Source organism: Coregonus clupeaformis, chromosome 7, assembly GCF_020615455.1.
Source record: "Coregonus clupeaformis isolate EN_2021a chromosome 7, ASM2061545v1, whole genome shotgun sequence".
NCBI lineage: Eukaryota > Metazoa > Chordata > Actinopteri > Salmoniformes > Salmonidae > Coregonus > Coregonus clupeaformis.
This window is the reverse complement of record NC_059198.1, coordinates 38,637,611-38,664,300: the sequence shown is the minus strand read 5'-3', so window position 1 is coordinate 38,664,300 and position 26,690 is coordinate 38,637,611. Positions and strand designations below refer to the sequence as shown.

At 43.5% G+C, this 26,690-nt stretch overlaps 1 pseudogene; it reads left to right on the top strand.

Annotated features, from left to right (window-relative positions):
• The first annotated feature begins 224 nt into the window (after window positions 1-224).
• LOC123481324 lies at window positions 225-24,802 on the top strand (annotated as a pseudogene).
• Window positions 24,803-26,690: the final 1,888 nt, after the last annotated feature.

Here is a 26,690-nt window from a genome sequence, read left to right as displayed (position 1 = left end):
TAGTATACAACAAACCATGGCAACAGTGAGAGGACAGCCACATGTAAATCGGGAAGTTTAGCAAATTCAACCTAATAATAATAGATACATACCTGCACAGATTTAAGAATGGGGGACGCGTTGATGGTAGAGTTTGGGGCTGCGTTAACTCAATCCCTGTACTGTATGTAATATGTACATATGTATGTATTCAATGCTCTGTTCCTGCCTTTACAGGTTTAAGGATGGGGGACAGTTTGATGGCAGAGTTTGGCGCCGCAGCGTCCTATCTGCGTAAGTCAGACAAGGAGCGTATGGAATGCCAGACTAGACCCTTTGACATAAAGAGAGAGTGCTATGTGCCTGACCCTGAGGTTGAGTACGTCAAGGCCACAATCACCAGCAGAGATGGGGATAAAGTCACTGCTGATACTGAGTTTGGAAAGGTAAATATTTTGGTGAAAAACATTTCTGGAAATCATAAGATAATACATTTTTGCTATTAGGATAACTCTATGTTTTGATGAACTTTTATTTATTAACTGAATTGAGTTATGCGCTTTAATGTTTACTATTCAAATTATTCTCACAAGAGATAATAAAAAGCAGAATCCTAACTTGAGATCTTTAACTTTCATGCAAATCAGACATTACATGTAAATGAATAATTTGTGAAAATTCAACACTGTGTGTAATCAATCTCAAGTTAGGATTTGTCTCAAATGGAATACCTCTACACCTTGAAAATGTAACAAAACAATTTCATTTTATTTTCCTTTAGACTGTTACTGTGAAGGAGGACGACGTCCACCCCCAGAACCCGCCAAAGTTTGATAAAATTGAGGACATGGCGATGTTCACCTTCCTGCACGAGCCCGCTGTGCTGTTTAACCTCAAAGAGCGTTACGCAGCCTGGATGATCTACGTAAGTAATGACCCGTCTGCTAATATCTCCATTAAATCAAACCTTCATTCAATGCATGAAACTAAATCTGCAGCATCCCCCTCGTCTTCCACAGACCTACTCAGGGCTGTTCTGTGTCACTGTCAACCCATACAAATGGCTGCCAGTGTACGATCAGTCTGTTGTCAATGCATACAGAGGCAAGAAGAGGAGTGAAGCTCCACCTCACATCTTCTCCATCTCTGACAATGCCTACCAGTACATGTTGTCAGGTAGAATATACTTTCCATTTACATTGACATAAAAATGACATTTATAAATGACACATTTACTGATACTTCTCTTTCAACAGACAGGGAAAATCAGTCTGTTCTTATCACGTAAGTACATCAACCAAAGGTTATATCCATTTGAGGCTATTTCAAATTAAGAGGAATTCTGAGACATCAACATTTGTATTTTCAATCCCAGTGGAGAATCCGGTGCTGGAAAGACTGTTAACACCAAGAGAGTCATCCAGTACTTTGCCAGCATTGCTGCTGTTAGTGGAAAGAAAAGTGCATCAGATGAAAAAAAGGTAAAATAGAATGCAAATGTGTGCACCGCTGCTGCTAAATCGTGGCCACCACAATTTCTTTTGTTGACTTTTTAACTAACAATCACTAAAATAAAAACGAAATAATCAGGGAGAATCTAAAATTCCCAAAATGTCATGTCATGGGGCCCTCATTGATTTTTTAAAATAATGTTTGAGTCACTCAGATAGCATAAGAACAAGGCATAAGCCATGGCATAATGTGTAGAATTGTTGAAGGAAATTACCTTTAAAACTGAATAAATAATAATCTCAGCCACATGGCAAAATGTATAGAATTGCAGAAAATTTGCTTTGAATCTCTAAAACCACGCCATTTGCCACTCCCCCAACATTCTTCATGGCTGAATGAGAATATGTTGACAAAATAAAAAATGTGTTCATATAGATTTTTATTGCATCATTTTAACACTATATGGTTGTTGGTTTGTAGGGGACCCTGGAGGATCAAATCATCCAGGCCAATCCTGCACTGGAGGCTTTTGGTAATGCCAAGACCATCAGGAATGACAACTCCTCCCGATTTGTAAGTTTGGTCTTTGTTTGCATTTAAATATCATTTAAATCTTATCAAACATGTTCAACTTATCTGTTATCTTCTGTGTTTGAGTTTTATTAGGATCTGGATTTTATTTCAATATAATTACTTGATGTCATGACGTCAGCTAATCTGGCTCAGGTCCATCAGCTAATATTCCCTTTTGGGACTGTATGTGTACAACAGAGCTGGGTTTAAATAGTATTTATTTACTTTTAAATACTTTCAGTGTTTGATTGAGCATGCATAGTGCACCAGATAGGTGGGATTTAAACTTTTAGGACTATTCCATCAGTTCCATTACACCATGCAAGATCAATTATGTGTTATAAGGTATTCAAAAAGAAAACAAATACTACTTGAACCCAGATGTAATGTGCTCATTAATTTCTGCTTTTACAATAACTTCCAGGGTAAATTCATCCGAATTCATTTTGGAGTCACTGGGAAGCTTTCGTCTGCTGACATTGAGACTTGTGAGTACAATACTCAATTTGCCCAGGTTTGAACAGATCTCTTTAAACAGGAAAAACATTAATACCAAAAGCACTTTCCATACTGATCAGATCTTCTGGAGAAGTCACGTGTAACTTTCCAGCTCAAGGCTGAGAGAGACTATCACATCTTCTACCAGATCCTGTCCCAACAGAAACCAGAACTGCTGGGTGAGTATTGAATCATCAAACTGAGTAGGGTTGAGGTCAATTCTGGATTAAACTGAACATTTCTGATTAAATCCAATTAAATTCTTATGATGTAGCCAGCCCAGGCAGTGTGCTACCCCCATCCCCCAACGTAAAACTCACAACACAATATAGGTGATTTATGTTGGAACATTTCCTTTGTCCACGAGAAAGGTGCAATTATTTAAATGCCATTTAAGCACACAACACTGAAATTCAATGCACACAAAACAATCTCCAGCTGCAGTTTTTCTAAACTCGATTAGGACTAATTTGTCGACCTGCCTATGTATAATATAACACAATGCCAATGAACACAAATTAAACTGAGCTGTTCAATTATTTTCAGAGATGCTACTCATCACCAGCAATCCCTATGACTATGCCTTCATCTCCCAAGGAGAGATTGCTGTAACTTCCATTAATGATGCAGATGAGCTAATGGCTACTGATGTGAGTAAAATATGTACATACTATATACTGTATATCCAATAATATTCCAACCCCTTCTCCAATTCAAAACAATTACCTTTAATTCGGAACTAGGATGCCTTTGATGTGCTGGGCTTCTCCCAAGAGGAGAAGAATGGCATGTATAAATTGACTGGTGCCATCATGCACTACGGCAACATGAAGTTTAAGAATAAGCAGCGGGAGGAGCAAGCAGAGGCAGATGGCACTGAGGGTGAGTGCTGCACTTTTTCAATGTAAGTAGGTAAAGAGTTTAAATAGGAGGCCCGGGAGACAAGATCAAAAACTCGGGCCGGTACGAACCCCACAAATCACATCTATCCCGCCCAAAGCGTGTCTAAACTCGCCTCAATGTTCCTCCGTCTCGTCCCACTGAGCTTTTTAGTCCAGGACTAGGCCTAATCTGTTCTAGGAAACTGTCCCTATGTGTTTATGTTGAGGCTATGTTTTGGTATTTTATTTTCTTAATATTTTGTAGGTGTACTACTCTATTGGTGCACTGGCAAAGAAAATTTACGAGAACATGTTCCTCTGGATGGTGATAAGAATCAACCTTACATTGGACACTAAGAACGCTCGCCAGCACTACATTGGTGTGCTGGACATTGCTGGCTTTGAGATCTTTGAGGTGAGTGTTTGATGTAAATTTGATTTTTTTAAAGGACACATCATGAAATGATTTAACTAAAACATTACAGCTGACAAAATAAAGTAACTGAACTTCCCTTCCAGTTCAACACCTTTGAGCAGCTGTGCATCAACTTCACTAATGAGAAGCTGCAGCAGTTCTTCAACCACCACATGTTTGTGCTGGAGCAGGAAGAGTATAAGAAAGAGGGCATCGTCTGGGAGTTCATTGACTTTGGCATGGACTTGGCTGCCTGCATTGACCTCATTGAAAGGGTTGGTGGCTTCAGTTGTGCAGTAGTTTATATGATGTGTACAGAGTATTCTTTGAGATTTCAAACATTACAAGGGCAATCTTTATAAATGTGCTTCAATGACAAATTATTATTTTATTTATTCACTATGCTTTTCCCTTAGCACTAATTTATTTTCATTCATTCCTTCCACTAGCCCATGGGTATCATGTCCATCCTTGAAGAGGAGTGCATGTTCCCCAAGGCCAGTGATAATACATTCAAAGCTAAGCTGTATGAAAACCATCTGGGCAAAAATGCATGCTTCCAGAAGCCTAGGATTGTTAAGGGTAAACCAGAGGCCCATTTCTCCATGGTTCACTATGCTGGCATTGTTGACTACAACATTGGTAACTGGCTGGTGAAGAACAAGGACCCCCTGAATGAGACTGTGGTCGGACTGTTCCAGAAGTCAAGTCTTAAGTTCCTGGCCAACCTCTTTGCAAACTATGCTGGTGCAGAAGGAGGTACTATGTGTTTCTATCTGCAAAGACTACAACACACTAAAATAAATAGCAATCCACAGTATATGATAGTAGCAATAATAGTATATTTGAATTGTTATTTCATTATCATACAGCACCTGAAGAAAAAGTGGCTGGAGGAAAAAAGAAGAAAGGCTCTTCCTTCCAGACTGTGTCTGCATTGCACAGGGTAAATCTGAGCTTAAATCAATATATTTTGGATGTTTTCACATGGAAGATTATTAACAAATGTATTATATTTGCACTATATTTGAGATGACAGTATGTTGTGGATTGGCATGTTAGCATTAAATGCCACTGTGACTTGTAAGGTACTTGGAGACTCCTTCACTGATGGAAAATTCAACATTTGTCATACTCACAGGAGAACTTGGGTAAACTCATGACCAACTTGAGGTCTACTCACCCCCACTTTGTACGTTGCATCATCCCCAACGAGACCAAGACTCCTGGGGCCATGGAGAATCCTCTGGTCATGCACCAGCTGCGCTGCAATGGTGTTCTGGAAGGCATCAGGATCTGCAGAAAGGGCTTCCCCAACAGAATCCTGTATGCTGACTTCAAACAAAGGTAGAAATAATTATTCATTTCCATTCCAAAATAAATTCAACTGCTTACCTATTCAGGTGTTCCATTTTTGAAGATAATTGCTTTCTAATTTAAATTCAGATACCGCATCCTCAATCCAAAAGCTATCCCTGAGGGTCAGTTCATGGACAACATGAAGGCATCAGAAAAACTGCTGGGCTCTTTGGATATTGACCACACCCAGTACAGATTAGGACACACTAAGGTAAATTATCTAATGGTGCGTTCGTAACCAACTGGGAAGTGGGAATTTACCACATACGACTCTAAATAACCCACTTGAACTCCCCTCCAACTGGTAATTACTAGTGGGAAACTCGTCTATCATCCTGAGCTCCCACTTCTTGCATATGCTGACCTCTTGACGTCACCTACTAAGGAAATGACCACGAAAACAACATTTTCTGACAAAACATTACTTATAAAAAACAATCTATTAATATGGATGTTACTTTTAGTTTATGGATTACGCAGCTTGTAGGCCATTAATCACTTGGCGTTTCTAAATGAGTTCAAAGCACGTGCATCCAGCTGCTGGTATTTACGACTTCACAACTGGTAAATTCACACCTCCCACTTGGTTACGAAAGCAGCATAAATTGCAGGATGGAAAAGTAGCAGTAATTATGGGGTCTAAGCAGTATATTACCAATACTCCACCATCCAGCCAACCTGAGCAATGCCTCTTGAAATAACTGCTGCTATATGACTGATCATGCTTATCTCATGTCATCTGTCTCTAGGGCAAATGGGTCAAGTCAAGATATATACATTTATACTTGGTATAGGGCCTCAACGTCGTAGATCCAGATCTACAGTAGCAATTAAAAGCCTAGTGGCCATCCTGTTTGAGATGGACTTTCTGCTTTTAAAGACCTTGCCAAATTTAGTAACTCTTGGTCAACATGCTGGGTCTGAAGTTGTAAAATCAATTGCTCAGTACAGGGAAAATAGTGGTCAATATGTGCCATTTTCTCAGCAAGAAATCAGCAATCTAAACATGACTGCCAAGATTTGTAAATCTGGGGGATACCACATTCAAATTATTTATGGTCAACTGTCAGAAAAATACAATCCTACTAAATACAAGACGATCCAAGCACCACATTATCTCCTTTGTGTATCTTTAGGTGTTCTTCAAGGCTGGTCTCCTGGGTCTACTTGAGGAGATGAGAGACGATCGTCTCGCTCTTATAATCACTGCGTTCCAGGCCAGATCACGTGGTCTACTTGCCAGAATTGAGTTCCAGAAAATGGTTGACCGCAGGTAGAAATGAGAATAGCTTAAACTTTTGCAGAGAATATGTTATGGGTGAGGAATGGCTATATTAACTATATTTTATTACAATTTTGTAGGGATGCCTTGCTTGTGATCCAATGGAACATTCGTGCCTTCATGGGTGTCAAGAATTGGCCCTGGATGAAGCTGTACTTCAAGATCAAACCTCTGCTGAAGTCAGCAGAGACTGAGAAGGAGATGGCCAACATGAAAGAAGAATTCCTGAAGCTTAAAGAGGCTTATGCTAAATCTGAAGCCCGTAAAAAGGAGCTGGAAGAAAAGATGGTGTCCCTTCTCCAAGAGAAGAATGACCTGCAGCTCGCTGTCCAAACTGTGAGTAACTTTAACTGCACTACAGTTATTTTGCTACAGTCACATCTTTGGTCAAAATGGCCTTTCTAGTTAGCTTTTAGCTAAGAGCTAACAAGAGAGAGAAGAGACATGATTTGCTAAATAGATACATACAATCAGTAGAGCATTTGTCGATCATTTGTAGTGTCACCAAACAAACTTCTGAGCATTGGAGAATTCGACATACTTACAATATATTGACACATTGACAGCAAGAAGACACAATTGTTGATGCTGAAGAGAGATGTGAGGGTCTGATCAAAAGCAAAATCCAGCTTGAGGCCAAAGCCAAAGAGCTGACAGAAAGACTGGAGGATGAGGAGGAGATGAATTCAGAGCTAACTGCTAAGAAGAGGAAGCTGGAGGATGAGTGCTCAGAACTCAAGAAGGACATTGATGATCTGGAGCTCACTCTGGCTAAAGTGGAGAAGGAAAAGCATGCCACAGAGAACAAGGTAAACGCTTTCTTGTGTTGTTAAAACTCAAATTAATTAGTTTTTAGAAAGTGTAATGACAATGTTCTGTGTCCTTAGGTTAAAAACCTGACTGAGGAGATGGCAGCTCTGGACGAAATCATTGCCAAGCTGACCAAGGAGAAGAAGGCGCTGCAGGAGGCTCATCAGCAAACGCTGGATGACTTGCAAAGTGAGGAGGACAAAGTCAACACGCTGACCAAGGCCAAAGCCAAACTGGAACAGCAAGTTGATGATGTGAGTATCAAATAGGAATTCATAAAAATTACAACAAAATTAGTTATATCCTCAAAATAGGCTACAGTAAATTGGTTACTCTGAATATTGTTCAATATATATTTTATCAGCTTGAAGGGTCTCTGGAGCAAGAGAAGAAGGTGAGAATGGACCTTGAGAGAGCCAAGAGAAAGCTGGAGGGAGACTTGAAGTTGACCCAGGAGAGCCTAATGGACCTGGAGAATGACAAGCAGCAGCTGGAGGAGAGAATGAAGAAGTAAGATCACAGATCAAAACGTTTTTACAAAGTATTATTCAATAAAAAACACTAAAAATGCATATTCTTCTCAACAGGAAGGACTTTGAGATGAGCCAACTCAACAGCAAGATTGAGGATGAGCAGGCCTTGGGTGCCCAGCTTCAGAAAAAACTGAAGGAGCTGCAGGTAATTCAAGACAATTGTTGAAAAAATGTACTTGTTAAAGTTACATTTTGAATAGATAAATTTCATTCCTACCATTTCAGGCCCGCATTGAGGAATTAGAGGAAGAGCTGGAGGCTGAGAGAGCTGCCCGTGCCAAGGTGGAGAAACAGAGGGCAGACTTGGCCAGAGAACTAGAAGAGATCAGTGAGAGGTTGGAGGAGGCTGGTGGTGCTACTGCTGCCCAGATTGAGATGAACAAGAAGAGGGAGGCTGACTTCCAGAAGATGCGCAGAGACCTTGAAGAGGCTACTCTGCAGCATGAGGCTACAGCTGCCACTCTGAGAAAGAAAAATGCTGACAGTGTAGCTGACCTGGGAGAACAGATTGACAACCTTCAGAGAGTGAAGCAGAAGCTGGAGAAGGAGAAGAGTGAGCTCAGACTGGAGCTGGACGATGTGGTCTCCAACATGGAGCAGATTGTGAAGTCCAAAGTATGTGGTATCATTGAGCAATCTAGAAAATGTATGCTTTTTCTCAACATGCTTTTTAAAGATGCTAAAGATGCAATCTTGTGATGCTGTTCTGTCATTCAAAAACAAATCTGCTTTTAGACAAACTTGGAGAAAATGTGCCGCACTCTAGAGGACCAGATGAGTGAATACAGGACGAAAGCTGAGGAAGGACAGCGATCCATCAATGATTTCACCATGCAGAAAGCAAAGCTTCAAACTGAGAATGGTATATTAACAAAAAACCTGGACATTCACATGAACAGCCACAATAAATAACCAGATTAAGTAATATAATTTTAAATAATTTAAATTGCATGAAAACAGGTGAACTTGCCAGACAGTTGGAGGAGAAGGATTCTCTGGTCTCCCAACTGACCAGAGGTAAGCAGTCCAACATTCAGCAGATTGAAGACCTCAAGAGACAATTGGAGGAGGAAGTCAAGGTATTTAGACAAAGAATGCAGTGTCCTTTATCTAACCACATTTATCTTCCAGCATAATTACAGATCCTTTTTCAAATTTCCTTACCAGGCAAAGAACGCACTTGCCCATGCAGTGCAGTCTGCTCGCCATGACTCAGATCTGCTGAGGGAGCAGTATGAGGAGGAGCAGGAGGCCAAGGCTGAGCTGCAGCGTGGCATGTCCAAGGCTAATGCTGAGGTGGCTCAGTGGAGAACCAAGTATGAAACTGATGCCATCCAGAAGACTGAGGAGCTTGAGGATGCAAAGTAAGAATGTTTTCTTACTTTCTCTTATTTTTCCAGGCTATTGAACCTTGGCTGAAAGAGCGATACACAAATGTACATGATGAATAATACATGGATTACCTGTTATACAACCATTTGGACAGAAAAAAAGTCAGCTGTTCTGAAATGTGTTTCTCATCTATGCCAATCTAGGAAGAAGCTGGCTCAGCGTCTGCAGGATGCAGAGGAAGCTGTGGAAGCTGTAAATGCTAAATGTTCATCCCTGGAGAAGACTAAACACAGACTCCAGAATGAGATTGAAGATCTCATGGTGGATGTGGAGAGATCCAATGCAGCTGCTGCCTCTCTGGACAAGAAGCAAAGGAACTTTGACAAGGTAAGAAAAAAACATATGTAATACACAAGTCCTATTAGCCTTCGTTATAGTACATGAGGGGCGGCAGGTAGCCTAGTGCAGTGGTTTTCAACTGGTACGTTTTGGAACACTCACTTATAAACGTGTCCTTTGGAATGCACATGGAATTTTGGCTTGGGAGTACAGTGCTTCCAGAATGTATTCATACCCCTTGACTTATTCCACATTTAGTTGTGTTACAGCCTGAATTCAAAATGGATGAATTACATTTTTTTTCTCACCCATCTACACACAATACCCCATAATAATAAAGTGAAAGCTTGTTTTTAGAAATGTTTGCACATTTATTGAAAATTAAATACAGAATGATCTCCTTTAAATGAGTTTTAAGACCCCTGAGTCACTACTTTGTAGAAGCACCTTTGGCAGGGATTACAGCTGTGAGTCTTTCTGGGTAAGTGTAAAAGCTTTCCATACCTGGATTGTGCAACATTGCCCATTACTGTTTTCAAAATTATTCAAGGTCTTTCAATTCGTAGTTGATCATTGTGAGACAACAATTTTCAGGATGTTCAAGTAGATTTAAGTCAAAACTGTAACTCTGCCACTCTGGAACATTCACTGTCTTCTTGGTAAGCAACTCCACCGTAGATTTCAAATCAAATCAAATGTTATTCGTCACATGCGCCGAATACAACAGGTGTAGACCTTACAGTGAAATGCTTACTTACAAAATAAGTGTTAAGTCAAAAATAGTTAAGTAAAAATTACAAATAATATAATGAAAGAGCAGCAGTAAAATAACAGTAGCGAGGCTATATACAGGGGGTACCGGTACAGAGTCAATGTGCGGTTGCAATACCAGTCAGTGATGCAACCAGTCAGGATGCAGCTGTAGAACCTTTTGAGGATCTGAGGACCCATGCCAAATCTTTTCAGTCTCCTGAAGGGGAATAGGCTTTGCCGTGCCCCTTCACGACTGTCTTGGTGTGTTTGGACCATGATAGTTTGTTGGTGATGTTGACACCAAAGAACTTAAATAATAATAATATGCCATTTGCAGCTTTTATCCAAAGCGACTTCCTTTTTTTTTTCCTCACACCCCCCAGAAGCTTTCAACTTGCTCCACTACAGCCCCGTCGATTAAAGTCCCTGGCCACTCTGGATAAGCGTTTTCCTGTTTGCTTATGGCCTTATACAGTTCATTGAGTGTGGTCACCAGTAAAGCACCCCCACACCATCACACCTCCTCCTCCATGCTTCATAGTGGGAACCACACATGCGGAGATCATCCGTTCACCTACTCTGCGTCTCACAAAGACACGGCAGTTGGAACCAAAAATCTCAAATTTGGACTCATCAGATTTCCACCGGTCTAATGTCCATTGCTCATGTTTCTTGGCCCAAGCAAGTCTCTTCTTCTTATAGGTGTGCTTTAGTGTTGGTTTCTTTGCAGAAATTCGACCATGAAGGCCTGATTCACGCAGTCTCCTCTGAACAGTTGATGTTGAGATGTGTCTGTTACTTGAACTCTGTGAAGCATTTATTTGGGCTGCAATTTGAGGTGCAGTTAACTCTAATGAATTTATCCTCTGCAGCAGATGTAACTCGGCTTCTTCCTTTCCTGTGGCGGTCCTCATGAGAGCCAGTTCTATATCGTGGAGCTCCGCCCCATAGGGGAGCTCTGCTCCTATTGGTTTACCCACTGCCCTAAGGCAGCATCAGCCTGAGACAAAATTATGCACACACCTGCAGCCAATAGGAGTACAGGTGTCCCTATAAGAGGGGATGCCTCCCCTCAATCAGCCTCCCTTTATCTTCAGCGACTGGACTAGACTGAAGAAGCCAAGAAGACACGAAGAAAAGACTCAGGACAAAGATACGCCGTCGATTTTCCAGTTCATCGACGTCGTCCTAGAATGAGCACACCAGGAGATTTTCCACCCCCAAAAGCTCTTTACAGAGCTCAATGCAGATGCTCCTCCATGGCGGCCGGTGACTCCCACGACTTATGTTTCGTGTGTTTAGGGTCCCTGCATGCCAAAGAGGGCGTCTGCAGTCCCCCTAATTGCGCCTCCTGCGCCCTCCTTTCTGTAAAGGAGAGGAAGCAGCGTTGGGCGTTTTTTAGGGAGGATATCCCCCTAGAGGACGTGCTGTTGATTTTAGCCTCTGCTTCAGAGGCGTCATCTGACCGCGCAGACTCGGGACGATAGGGACTTTGAGGATGAGGCTGACATTCTAATGCAACAGTCAGACCCCGTCCCTCATACCTTTAAGCCCCCCTATCCTTTGGATAGAGAGAGGGCTGGTAGTTCCTATGACGACACGGGCTCTGAGAAATCAGAAGCCCTGTCCTTCGCTGCAGCATCTCTGAGAGCGGATTTTCCGGGTCTCATAGAGAGAGCTGCCAGACGGTTGGAGATACCGCTGCCCCCTATTCCCTCCGCCCCGGAGGTTGATTTAATGGAGGGCGGCCCGTACTCCAGGCCAAGAAGAGCGGCAGAGCCATTGGCTCCTGCCATGCCTTCATTGGCCAAATACGTCGAGGGCTCATGGGAGGCACCTTTAGCGGTGCGTTCGCTGGCTAAAACATACCTCCCATTCACTAGAGTGGAGGGAAGGTTCCAGGGCCAAAACAAAGGAATCCCCCAGGTTAGAGAGCGCCATGGCAGCCTATCTCGTACCGGGTTCGAGTCCTTGGCCCTCTTCCAAAAAAAGCCATGTTGCCATCTCAAAAGGACCGCCTCACAGCGCAGCTGTTAGAGAAGTCCTTTAATTTGGGAGCCCAAGCTGTAGCAGCAGCTAACAATATTGCCCTCTTGGCAGCCGCTCTGTCCCGTTTAACCACGGGTAAGACAGAGCTGGAGCCAGAGGAGGTGGAGGAGGCGTCCAGGATTTCTGGCGCCATCCTACACCTAACACAGGCATCGGCCGTCTGCTCGGGGAGGTCCATGGCCACCTCGGTGGTCGCGGAGTGACACCTCTGGTTGTCTTTGACGACCATGAAGGAAGCAGACAGGACGTCCCTCTTGAACGCCCCCCCTCTCTGACGACGGACTTTTCGGAGTCGCCGTCAAGGAGGCGACGGAGAGGTTTTCAAGACTGGACGAGGAGAAGAAGCAGTTGGCCAGACACTTGCCATTGGCAAGGAGGTTAGGCCCTGCGCCGTCACAAGGACCATCGACTTCCGCCCCCCAGAGTAGACAAGGGTCTACGGCGAGGCGGCGTATCCGGCACCAGTCGGCGGCCACAGGAGGCAGGAGAGCGGGCCCAGCCCCCCCAGTAGCCACGGTGGCCCCGTTGCAGCCGGCAAGGGAGGTGGTGAAGACGCCGACCTGGGCCCCCAAGGGAGGCCACAAGAGGAGGCGCACATGATGGGACGCGGGGGGAGCGGATGGAGGTCACGTCATCTTTGAACGCGACCACTGTTTCCCCCCACCCTTCGGTTGAAGGGATGGGTGATGATGCTTATGCTGTTGTTGATGTATGTAATAAAGAGTTGGCTCCACCTGACTTTGTCAAAAAAGAGCCCCTTTTCCATAATACGTCCGAGAGCGTTCAAATCTCACCCTCTTTCACCTACCACTCTAAACGCCGTTTAGCCCACCAGGGGTGCGTTGCTGAACAGGCAGTTAGAGTAGGTACACATAACACTTCAATAAGAAGTGCGTCACAGAGCAGACAGCAGTCTCTGTCAGATTCTGACATGATGACGCAGTCGCTATTTGGGGATGGCGCACTATCACAGACCAAGGTCTCTGTTAGTGCGATTCAGACCCATGCTGCGTTCACGGAGGGCCCGATTACCACGGTCACGACGGTGCCCAGTGTATCGGCGCCCCCCACTTCTCTCTGAACGCGCCATCACTCACCACACTGAGCGTAGTTCAGCCCACCGAAGGTGCAGAGCTGAACGCACACAGGAGGTGAAAGGAGAAAAAGATACCGAGACGCTGTCTTGGTATATCTCAAAGAGACCTCACATTACAGACTCCAAGGAGTGTTGTAGTGAGTGCCTCTCATAGCAGGCTACAGCCTCAGTCAGTTGACATGAGGACACAGCCACGGTTTGGGGATGGCGCACTATCGCAGACTAGGGTCTCGGTTAGTGCGATTCAGACCCACGCTGCGTTCACGGAGGGCCGGATTTCGAAGGTTACGGGAATAACTGACGTATCTGAGCCCCCACTTCTCACAGAACGCGCTAATACTCACACTGAGAGTGATTCAACCCACCAGAGGTGCAGAGTTGAACACACACAGAAGGTGAAGACTAAGAAGGTATCAAGGCGCCGCCTTGGGTTACCTCATAGAGACCTCATATTACAGACTCCTAGGAGTGTTGTAGTGAGGGGCTCTAATAGCGAATTGCAGACATCTACGATGACGCAATCGCTTACTGGGGATGGTGCCCTGTCGCAGGCTGTGGCCTCGGTCAGTGCAATTCAGACCCGTGCTGCGTTCACGGAGGGCAGGAATTCGACGGTTACGAGATTAACCGACGTTTCTGCCCCCCCTTTGGGTTCAGAACACACCAATGTTTCCTCTCCCTTTCATGGGAGGCCCGCCTTGGGCTGTTCCACCTCCTCAGTGTCGAGGAACAGCGGCGGCAAGGGCCATAGAGGAATACAGGTCCGTCCTACTGAATGTACCACAGCTTCGCGCTCGGCCACTTTCTCTGCATTGCTGGCAGTGGCAGCGAAGCTGCACCCTCTCACGCTGGCTAGAACAGACGTTGCAGAAGGGTTATGCTCTCCAATTCCATCGGACCTCACCCCCCGTTCAGGGGAGTGGTGGAGACGGTGATGAAAACGCCAGAAAAAGTGGCCGCTCTGGTTTCAGAGATTACGGAACTTTTGGCGAAGGAGGCGGTCACAGTGGTTCCCCATGAGCAAAGGAACAAGGGGCTATATTCGCCCTACTTCCTGGTGCCCAAAAAGACGGGGGGAATGAGGCCGATATTGGATTTACGCATTCTCAACGAGAGCGTAACCAAACGGCCCTTTCGAATGCTAACGACAAAACGTCTACTGGAATGTGTCCAGAAAGGAGACTTTTGTATGAGCATAGACCTAAAGGACGCGTACTTTCATGTGCCGGTACAGCCGCGTCACAGGAAGTTTCTGCGATTCGCCTTTCAAGGGGTGGCGTACGAATACACGAGGATGCCATTTAAGTACGCCCTGGCACATCACACATTTTCCAAGTGTGTGGAGGCGGCATTGGAACCGTTGCGTCGTCAGGGAATACGGCTATTAGCCTACCTAGACGACCTACTGGTTCTCGCCCTGTCAGCAGAGCTGGCGATCACTCACACAACACAGACAGTGATTCATCTCACACGTCTGGGGTTCGCTGTGAATTGGAAAAAGAGCGCCCCCTGGCCCAGTCATCAGATTGTCTACCTGGGGATACAGCTAGACACTGTAACGATGAGGGCTCGAATTTCGGACCCTCGAATGGTAGCCTTGTTGCTAGCCCTGAGGAAGTGTCGTCCGAATCACACGGTGACGGCGCTGTCGATCATGTCACTCTTGGGTCTCATGTCGTCAGCCCACTCTGTGGTTCCGCTGGGACTCCTGCACATGCGCAGGATACAGCGATGGTTCGCCCAACTAAGACTAGACCCAGTGCGTCAACGTCATCGGTTGGTGGTGGTTCCCCTCTCGCTCAGTGCAGATCTGAACTATTGGAGAAACTTGCGCGTTCTCACGCACGGAGTCCCGATAGGCAAAGTGTCCTCCTACATCCCAGTGTCCCGTCTCTGACGATGGGGAGGGACATGTCAGACCCAAGCGATAGGAGGTGTGTGGCCTCCTTCGAGTCGCCACATCAACCTTCTCCAAATTTGGGAACAGTTCGGGAGAGCCGAGGTGGATCTATTCGCGGCGATTTCAGCTTGTCATGAGGGGTTTGGCAGAGACAATGTCTTTAGCCACCCTCTAGTGAAACGTTTCCTTTTAGGAACGCGGCGGCTTAGGCCAACACCTAGAGCCACGCTTCCTCAGTGGGATTTGGCTTTGGTACTCGAAGCGCTATGTAAGTCGCCGTTCGAGCCATTGAATCAAATACCCCTCAAGATGCTGTCTATTAAGACAGCACTGTTGCTCGCTTTGACTACGGCTAAGCGTGTTAGTGATTTGTGTGCTCTTTCGACGAGACCCGACTGCCTAGCCATTAATGGCGATCTGAGCAGAGCGGTGTTACGTCCTAACCCGGCATTTGTGCCGAAGGTTATTAGGAGTTCATATAGATCACAGACCGTGGAGCTGTGGGCCTTTTCTCCTCCTCCTCATAGAGAGAGGAGTGAGGAAAGGCTCCATCGCCTGTGCCCGGTACGCGCCTTGGCGTGTTACGTTGAGCGCACAGCAGCGATTAGGTCATCGCCTCAGCTGTTTGTGTGTCACGGTGCGGCTGCACTAGGGAGACCACTTTCGAAACAGCGTCTGTCTCATTGGCTTTGTGAGGGCATTAAGACAGCTTACGAGGCAGCGGGGCGACAATTGCCTCAGGGTATCAGAGCTCACTCCACTCGTGAAGTAGCAGCTTCTACTGCCCTTTTCAGAGGAACAGGGGTAGAGGATATATGTAGAGCGGCGTCATGGTCAACACCGTCTCCATTTATCAGTTTCTATCTCTTGGATATGTCTTCTAACTCTTTGGCTCAGTCTGTACTCAGCGTGGCTGAAGGGAGACTTTGAGCTAAATGGAGAGGAATGCAGGACTGTAGAGACAAGGTCTCTATCAGGTCCGCTTCTGATAGAAGGACATATTTTTGGCATGACTCCTGACTGACAGGTTTCAGTACAGTAGAGGGCATGTATTGATCTGCCCACCAGTGATTCACTGGAGTGGGGCGGCATGATGAGGGATAATAGTGGTAACTTGGTTACGATGCTATTAGACCGGTCATGTTTATTTGACGGAATGTGATGTCATCTATCTGCTGGTTCAGATTAGTATGAATCATGTTCTGGGATCTGCCCACTAATCTCTGGAGTTCCATTGATTGAGTGAGGCGGCCTAACGTATACACAATGTAGAGTGACACGTTGTGTCATTCCATTAGTGGTCGGTAGTATTGTAACAGGATATGAGGTACCATCTATCTGCTAGTACAGATTAGTATGGCTTATATTCTGGTGATCTGCCCACTAGTCATTGGTGTTGCCATTGGACTAGGTGGGGCGGGTTTTTAACCGATGACGCAGTATATGGTGACACTTGTAAGGTTACAGTGGTCACAGTACTGCGGGACTTGGTTTGCAGCCATTGCTAGGCCTGACCTTTTCATTTCGATGGGAAGTGTTGGGCTCGGCAGGGAGTACATTTTGGGAGCGCTACGCTCCGCCTTAAACCAATAGGAGCAGAGCTCCCCTATGGGGGCGGAGCTCCACGATATAGAACGATTAGTTACCGGAGTGTAACTCCAGTTCTATGAGTGGAGCGGAGCCCCATAGGACTTAAGGCCCTGCCGACCCTCTCTAGTCTCGCTGAAGATAAATATCTCGGGAGGCTGATTGAGGGGAGGCATCCCCTCTTATAGGGACACCTGTACTCCTATTGGCTGCAGGTGTGTGCATAATTTTGTCTCAGGCTGATGCTGCCTTAGGGCAGTGGGTAAACCAATAGGAGCAGAGCTCCCCTATGGGGCTCCGCTCCACTCATAGAACTGGAGTTACACTCCGGTAACTAATCGTTTCATCATAGCGCTTGATGGTTTTTGCGACTGCACTTGAAGAAACTTTCAAAGTTCTTGAAATTCTCCGGATTGACTGAACTTCATGTCTTAACGTAATGATGGACTGTCATTTCTCTTTGCTTATTTGAGCTGTTCTTGCCATAATATGGACTTGGTCTTTTACCAAATTGGGCTATCTTCTGTATACCAACCCTACCTTGTCACAACACAACTGATGGGCTCAACCGCATTAAGAAAGAAGAAATTCCACAAATTAACTTTTAACAAGGCACACCTGTTAATTGAAATGCATTCAAGGTGACGACCTGATGAAGCTGGTTGAGAGAATGCCAAGAGTGTGCAAAGCTGTCATCAAGACAAAGGGTGGCTACTTTGAAGAATGTCAAATCTAAAATATATTTTGATTTGTTTAACACTTTTTTGGTTACTACATGATTCAATATGTGTTATTTCATAGTTTTGATGTCATCACTATTATTGTACAATGTAGAAAATAGTAACAATAAAGAAAAACCCTTGAATGAGTACAGTGAGGGAGGAAAGTATTTGATCCCCTGCTGATTTTGTACGATTGCCCACTGACAAAGAAATGATCAGTCTATAATTTTAATGGTAGGTTTATTTGAACAGTGAGAGACAGAATAACAACAACAAAATCCAGAAAAACGCATGTAAAAATGTTATAAATTTATTTTCATTTTAATGAGGGAAATTAGTATTTGACCCCCTCTCAATCAGAAAGATTTCTGGCTCCCAGGTGTCTTTTATACAGGTAACGAGCTGAGATTAGGAGCACACTCTTAAAGGGAGTGCTCCTAATCTCAGCTTGTTAATGTATAAAAGACACCTTTCAACAGAAGCAATCAATCAATCAGATTCCAAACTCTCCACCATGGCCAAGACCAAAGAGCTCTCCAAGGATGTCAGGGACAAGATTGTAGACCTACAAAAGGCTGGAATGGGCTACAAGACCATCACCAAGCAGCTTGGTGAGAAGGTGACAACAGTTGCTGCGATTATTCGCAAATGGAAGAAACACAAAAGAACTGTAAATCTCCCTCGGCCTGGGGCTCCATGCAAGATCTCACCTCGTGGAGTTGCAATGATCATGAGAACGGTGAGGAATCAGCCCAGAACTACACGGGAGGATCTTGTCAATGATCTCAAGGCAGCTGGGACCATAGTCACCAAGAAAACAATAGGTAACTCACTACGCCGTAAAGGACTGAAATCCTGCAGCGCCCGCAAGGTCCCCCCTGCTCAAGAAAGCACATATACAGGGCCGTCTGAAGTTTGCCAATGAACATCTGAATGATTCAGAGGAGAACTGGGTGAAAGTGTTGTGGTCAGATGAGACCAAAATCGAGCTCTTTGGCATCAACTCAACTCGCCGTGTTTGGAGGAGGAGGAATGCTGCCTATGACTCCAAGAACACCATCCCCACCGTCAAACATGGAGGTGGAAACATTATGCTTTGGGGGTGTTTTTCTGCTAAGGGGACAGGACAACTTCACCGCATCAAAGGGACGATGGACGGGGCCATGTACCATCAAATCTTGGGTGAGAATCACCTTCCCTCAGCCAGGGCATTGAAAATGGGTCGTGGATGGGTATTCCAACATGACAATGACCCAAAACACATGGCCAAGGCAACAAAGGAGTGGCTCAAGAAGAAGCACATTAAGTTCCTGGAGTGGCCTAGCCAGTCTCCAGACCTTAATCCCATAGAACGTCTGTGGAGGGAGCTGAAGGTTCGAGTTGCCAAACGTCAGCCTCGAAACCTTAATGACTTGGAGAAGATCTGCAAAGAGGAGTGGAACAAAATCCCTCCTGAGATGTGTGCAAACCTGGTGGCCAACTACAAGAAACGGCCCGCCACAAGGAGTCGCTAGAGCACGATGACCAAGTAAATCCCCCCCGGCCAATCCCTCCCCTAACTCGGATGACGCTGGGCCAATTGTGCACCGCCCTATGGGACTCCCATCACGGCAGGTTGTGACACAGCCTGGGATCGAACCCCAAGGCTGTAGTGATGCCACAACACTGCGAAGCAGTGCCTTAGTCCGCTGAGCCACTCGGGAGGCTGCAGAATGTTTTATCCTGTCAAAGTGTGCCATGATTCAAAAAAGGTTGGGAACCACTGGCCTAGTGGTTAGAGAATCTAGCCAGAAAACCTGGTGCGGAGTGAGCTGGCAGCCGTAGGATTGCTGGCATCATCCTACATCCTACCATCACCTGCCGTTGTGGCCTTGAGCAAGGCACTTAACCCCCTAACCCATTGCTTCCAGCCCTTGTGTGTCTCAGGGGGTTGGCTTGGGAGCATAAAGACACGTTTTCGTTCTCTGTAAGTTAATGGACAATAAAGTACTTAATCATACACTGTATTCAAACTACTTAAAATACCTGTATGATTTTCAGGTCCTGGCTGAGTGGAAGCAGAAGTTTGAGGAGTCTCAGACTGAGCTGGAGAGCTCCCAGAAAGAGGCCAGATCTCTCAACACTGAGCTCTTCAAACTCAAGAACTCTTATGAGGAGTCTCTGGATCATCTGGAGACCCTGAAGAGGGAGAACAAGAACCTCCAAGGTTAGAGCATAATAATTAATGGCCTATATAACTTAGTCAATAAAATATTTATATGTTATAGAGATCAGTTATCCCAAAAATATTCTGATGTACAACTATATTTTTCCACAGAGGAAATTTCTGACCTGACTGAGCAGCTTGGTGAGGGAGGAAAGAGCATCCATGAGCTGGAGAAGATCCCGTAAACAGCTAGAGCAGGAGAAGGCTGAGATACAGTCTGCTCTAGAGGAAGCTGAGGTGAGAATAGAAAACATTTACAGATTGTGAAAGTACCAGAATTTAACCAAGATTTTACAAACTATGGGTGGCTGTGTTCTCATAGGCCTCCCTAGAACATGAGGAGGGCAAGATCCTGAGAGCTCAGCTGGAGTTCAGTCAGGTGAAAGCTGACATTGAACGGAAGATGGTGGAGAAGGATGAAGAAATGGAGATGAATAAGAGGAACCAGCAGAGAGTTGTGGATACCCTGCAAAGCTCCCTGGAGTCAGAAACTCGCAGCAGGAACGAAGCTCTCAGGCTGAAGAAAAAGATGGAGGGAGATCTCAATGAGATGGAGATTCAGCTCAGCCAGGCCAACAGGCAGGCATCCGAGGCCCAGAAGCAACTTAAGGGTCTCCATTCCCATCTGAAGGTATTACTTCCACACCATTGAATTAAAAACATTGCTTGTGCATTCAGAAAAAGCCAAACCACACTGTGAAACAATACAATAAATATAGTAAAATCAATTCTCTCTACAGGATTCTCAACTGCAGCTGGATGATGCTCTTCGTAACAATGATGACCTGAAGGAGAACATTGCCATTGTGGAGAGACGCAACAACCTGATTCAGGCTGAACTGGATGAGCTGAGAGCCCTGGTGGAGCAGACTGAAAGAGGCCGCAAACTTGCTGAGCAGGAACTGCTGGATGTTAGTGAGAGAGTTCAGCTGCTCCACTCGCAGGTAAGACAGTAACATAGAACAATTAGTGTTCTCCTTAAAGCTGGAATCCTTAATGGTGAAACTGCCACGTCTGTTTGCGATATTACAACAACAAAAGTTACTGCAAATGACAAACACTGTTTTTTTCAGTTTTGATATCATTGCAAGCACGATAAAACAGCAGAAAATGTACTGTAACATGTTGTGTGACGCTCCTCTACTCTGCTTTGTCAACAAAACAATAACAATGGCGGTTGCCGCTGTTTCCCCTACTACGGATTCCATCTTTAAATGTCTGCTACTTGAGGTATGTAGAGGTAATATACAAATAATTTGTCATAAACATGTGTAGAACACCAGCCTACTGAGCCAGAAGAAGAAGCTGGAGGGGGACACATCCCAGCTTCAGAATGAAGTGGAGGAGGCTGTGCAGGAGTGCAGAAATGCTGAGGAAAAGGCCAAGAAGGCCATTACTGATGCTGCCATGATGGCAGAGGAGCTGAAGAAGGAGCAGGACACCAGTGCTCACCTGGAGCGCATGAAAAAGAACATGGAGCAGACCATCAAGGACCTGCAGCACCGCCTGGATGAAGCTGAACAAATCGCCATGAAGGGTGGCAAGAAGCAGATCCAGAAGCTGGAGGCCAGAGTATGTGTCTAAGCTACATTCTCTTCTATTAATTCAATGTCACATTTCATATTTCTAGTCATATTTCTAGCTTCAATATTGAAAGTACTGGTAACTAACAATGTAATTGGAAATGGTGTGTTAACGTTGATCATATCTTTCTAGGTGAGAGAGCTAGAGAGTGAAGTGGAAATGGAGCAAAGGAGGAGCAGTGATTCTGTGAAAGGAGTCCGTAAATATGAGAGACGCATCAAGGAGCTCACATACCAGGTACATCATAAACTTTAAGTTGACAGTGCACAATTAACTTTAAGATGCTCAGAATCACATGTAAGATACATATACAGTATTACTATTTTTTCCCTTCTTTTTGTGTGCAGACTGAGGAAGACCGTAAGAATTTGAGCCGTCTGCAGGACCTGGTGGACAAACTGCAGCTGAAGGTCAAATCCTACAAGAGAACTTCAGAGGAGGCTGTAAGTAACCTTCTATCATCCAACCGATGCATCTGTAAATTTCAAAAAAATTTTGTATTCTAGAAACTTTAATTATATTTAACATTTTTCACAGGAGGAACAAGCCAATGCCAATTTGGGCAAGTTCCGTAAGATTCAGCATGAACTGGATGAGGCAGAAGAGAGGGCTGATATTGCTGAGTCTCAGGTCAATAAGATGAGAGCCAAGAGTCGTGATGCCGGCTCCAAGGTCAGTAAAGTTACTTTTTCAAGAGTCCTAAAGGATCATTTGCAGACTTCCCTTGTACTGTAGTGTCCCAATGTACAGTGCCTTGGAAAAGTATTGATACCCCTTGGATTTCTTCACATTTTATTGTGTTACAAAGTGGAATTAAAATAGATTTAACTGTAATTTTTTGTCAAGGATCTACACAAAATACACACACAATCTATGCATACTCTGTAATGTCAAAGATGAATAGAAATGGAAGTGTTCAGCTCCCTGAGTCAATACATCTTTGGCAGGGATTATAGCTGTCAGTCTTATTGGGTAAGTCTTTAAGAGCTTTATACACCTGGATTGTGCAATATTAGCCCATTATTCTGTTCATAATTATTCAAGCTCTGTCAAGATGTTGGGGATCATGGCTAGACAGCAATTTTCAAGTCTTGCAATACATTTTCAAGCCGATTTAAGTCAAAACTGTAACTTGCCCCAATCATACAGCTTTGCATTTAGGCAAAAAAAGTATATTCCTTTGCTGTGTTTTTTATTTTTGTAGTATTCATTTTGTTCTGTATATTTGTATTTTTCTTCTATGTCATTATTGTGGAGTCACTACAATGTTGTTGATCCATCCTCAGTTTTCTCCCATCACAGCCATTGAACTCTGTAACTTGTTTTAAATCACCTATGGCCAAATGTTGACACCCCTGAGCTGTTTCATTCCTGTCCTGCAGCTCAGTTCAGAAGGACGACTTTGATGTGTCTGGATGGTTTAATACATAATCCACAGTATAAAATATTAACTTGACCATGCTTGAAGAGATATTCAATGTCTGATTTGTTATTGTTACCCATCTACCAATTACTGCACCTCTTTAGCAGGCTTTCGAAAAAGCTCCCCTGGTCTGTGTAGTTAAATCTGTGCTTGAAATTCAATAGTTGACTGAGGGACCTTGCAGATGTATGTATGTATGGGGGATAGAGGAAGGGTTAGTCTTAAAAAACGTCATGTCAACCCCTATTTCACAATGTTACTCCTGAAATGATTTAGGCTTGCCTAAACAAAGGGGCTGAATATTAATGCCACAACTATATTTTAGTATACAATTTGTATTAATAAAAAATCTAATTTAATCCCACTTTGTAACACAATAAAATGTGAAGAAATCCAAGGGGTATGAATACTTTCGCAAGGCACTGTACACGAAAAAAGCCTTAACTTTGATAAGCATTAAGGCATATTTCATCAACTAGCTATTCATATTATCATTATATATATTGTTATTCATAATTGATAACAATGCATGTTTATTCATTTGCTGCCATATATTGTGTTCTAAAACTATACAGGACAAGATCAAGGGACATTTTCATTGAATGCTAATAGTCAGAATGGTGTCATGGATTTATTTTCCATGAACATTTTGGCTAAATCGTTGTATTTAAAATATAGAAAAATGATATCAATAATACCTCCGGACGAGGACCAACATAGCTGATAATGTTTTTTGAGAGGAGTTCCCTTTTAATTGTGGCTAAATCTAGAATTGTTTTAGATCACTCCTTGAATCTGTGCGGCAAACAGCTTTAACAGTTGTAACTCATTTCTGTAATACTGTAGTTGAAGAGCAAAATGTATTAGTGTTTTTTTTATTCTTTAATTGGACGTTATTGCTCCTTTTAAACATTTGGTAAACTCTTAGAGTTGGCTATTACACAGTAAAGAGAATCAGATACATTTACATTTACGTCATTTAGCAGACGCTCTTATCCTGAGCGACTTACAAATTGATGCATTCAACTTATGATTGCCAGTGGGACAACCACCCAAATAAATAATATTATTTTTTTAATGGGGGGGGGTAGAAGGATTACTTTTATACTATTCCAGGTATTCCTTAAAGAGGTAGGTTTTCAAGTGTCTCCGGAAGGTGGTCAGTGACTCCGCTGTCCTGGCGTCATGGGGTAGCTTGTTCCACCACTGGGGTGCCAGAGCAGCGAATACATGTTTAGTATCTGTATGGGGACAGCATGATGTTCATAGTGTATTCCATACCATAATACACATACCTGTTGAAGTTTCCCATCATGGTCCTCTGTAGCTCACTGGTAGCACGCGCTTGTGCCCAAGTATGCACGCATGATGTAAGTCGCTATCGCTGCTCTATATATTTTAAGGACACAGTATATGGCAGGATAAAATATTTTCCTTTACACAGTAGTATTCAAATCTTCTAATAATCCATCTATCTTCTCTGTCACAGAAGGGAAAGGATGAGGAGTGAGGCCAAGAGTTGTGATGCTGACTCCCAGGTCAGTTATTTTAATGAAAATATTCATAATTTGTAAATTCCCTCGGTATGACAACCGCCTCTACCTCAATAGCTCTGTAAGTATTTGATGTCCAACAGCCATACTATTATTCACATTCTATATATATTTTTGAATATTGTATAGGACAGGATCAAATATGAATTGGATTATTGTTCAGAAACATAATTTCAAAAGCATATCTTGGTTTCAGTGGTCACTTTCTGTACTATGGCAAGCAAAATTGTTTTTTATAAATGATTTATTGGAATAGTTGATGGTAAGATTTACATGAAGAACAGTATTTAATCAGACATTTTTCAGAAAATACAGAAGAACATTTTTCTCAACCTTTATTTATCTTCTTTGTCACAGAAAGGACATGATGAAGAGTGAAGCTCTCGGATGGACCTTTCTGAAAATCTATTGACTGTAGTGCTTTAGCCTTTCTTTATTCTCCATGCAACATGAGAAGAATAAAGTCAATTTAAATTGCCACTCTGTGTATTGCTTGTAACATGTTACCTGTATGCCAAAGTTTTTTCCATGTCTGGTATAGACGTCAGGGTTGTTGTTGATTCCATTACAAACAGGAACTACATAACGAAAAGGACATTTAATGTTCCATAATCTAAATTGGTTATTTATCTCAAATTGACTAATAATCACCTGGCCCAGAGGCATGCTGGACAGAAAGTGACTTGCCCACTAGTACCTGCATCATATCAAATTGCGTATCTGTTGACATACTTACTGAAAGGGATCTTTCATCATTTCAGTGCTGTGAGTATTAGTTGTCCCTAGGCCTAATTGGGAGTTAATGCCATCATATGTCAGGATATATAGAAAATAAGTCTTTTTATACATTTCTAGAAAGATGTTTTTAATTATTTGATTCTGAACAGTGGACAAAACAACCCAGATAACAATCAAAATATGACTCCCGTATCCCGGGAGTCAAATCAAATCAAATCAAATCAAATAAAATTTGATTGGTCACATGCGCCGAATACAACAGGTGCAGACATTGCAGTGAAATGCTTACTTACAGCCCTTAACCAACAGTGCATTTATTTTAAACAAAAAAGTAAGAATAAACAACAACAAAAAAAGTGTTGAGAAAAAAGAGCAGAAGTAAAATAAAGTGACAGTAGGAGGCTATATATACAGTAAAATAAAGTGACAGTAGGGAGGCTATATATACAGGGGGGTACCGTTGCAGAGTCAATGTGCGGGGGGCACCGGCTAGTTGAGGTAGTTGAGGTAATATGTACATGTGGGTAGAGTTAAAGTGACTATGCATAAATAATGAACAGAGTAGCAGCAGCGTAAAAAGGATGGGGTGGGGGCAGTGCAAATAGTCCGGTAGCCATGATTAGCTGTTCAGAGTCTTATGGCTTGGGGGTAGAAGCTGTTGAGAAGTCTTTGGACCTAGACTTGGCACTCCGGTACCGCTTGCCGTGCGGTAGCAGAGAGAACAGTCTATGACTAGGGTGGCTGGAGTCTTTGACAATTTTGAGGGCCTTCCTCTGACACCGCCTGGTATAGAGGTCCAGTCTTGATGTAGTCATGAAAAAGACATCTTCAGCTGGTTGTAATTTGGTTGATCTGTCTTTACCTTAACCAGATTGCAAATAGACAATTATTGGCCAATACAATGTCCCATGGCAATGATGTCAAAAACAAGGAGAAATGTTTTACATGCATAGATGCCTATACCCAATAAAAGCAGGTACCTGATCTGTATGCAGTTACTAAAAGTATACTTGGTTCAATTCAAAGTTAAGGACACATGGAGAGAACTATCAGACAAGATACTTTGAAATATGCTGCTGTGCAGAGGGAAGAAAGCAAAAGGAATAAGCAAGAGATGAGTAAAGTAAAATGTAACATCAAATTGAGGAAAAACTTAGGCCTACAAGGAATAAAAAGACAGATTAAATAGAATCACTTTAAGTTTCGCAGAAGGAACTTCAGTTGTAGCAAAACTATAGTAAATATATAACAGATGTACAGTAACAGCCATACTGATGCCGGTAAAAATCCAAAGCTATTTCTTTCCCCCTCTTGCGAGCGCTTTTCCTCCTACAATCTTTCCACTGACCTGCACATCTCTCAAGATATTTTGACTTGCCCATGTGAGCGAGCCAAACCAGACAACTATACTAAATGTGATGACAAGCTCAATCAGACATTTATAAAAAGGACTGCAAAACGGATTGATTCACATTTAACCTTCTTAGCTTGTGCAAATACAGTATGGATTGAAATGTTTTACTACACTCGCCCACCTTTGGGTCCCAAGTTTGTTATTGAGCCGAGGTACTTGTTTGTACTCCTCCACCTATTTTATGCTCTGGTCTCTGGAGCTGAAGGTACCTT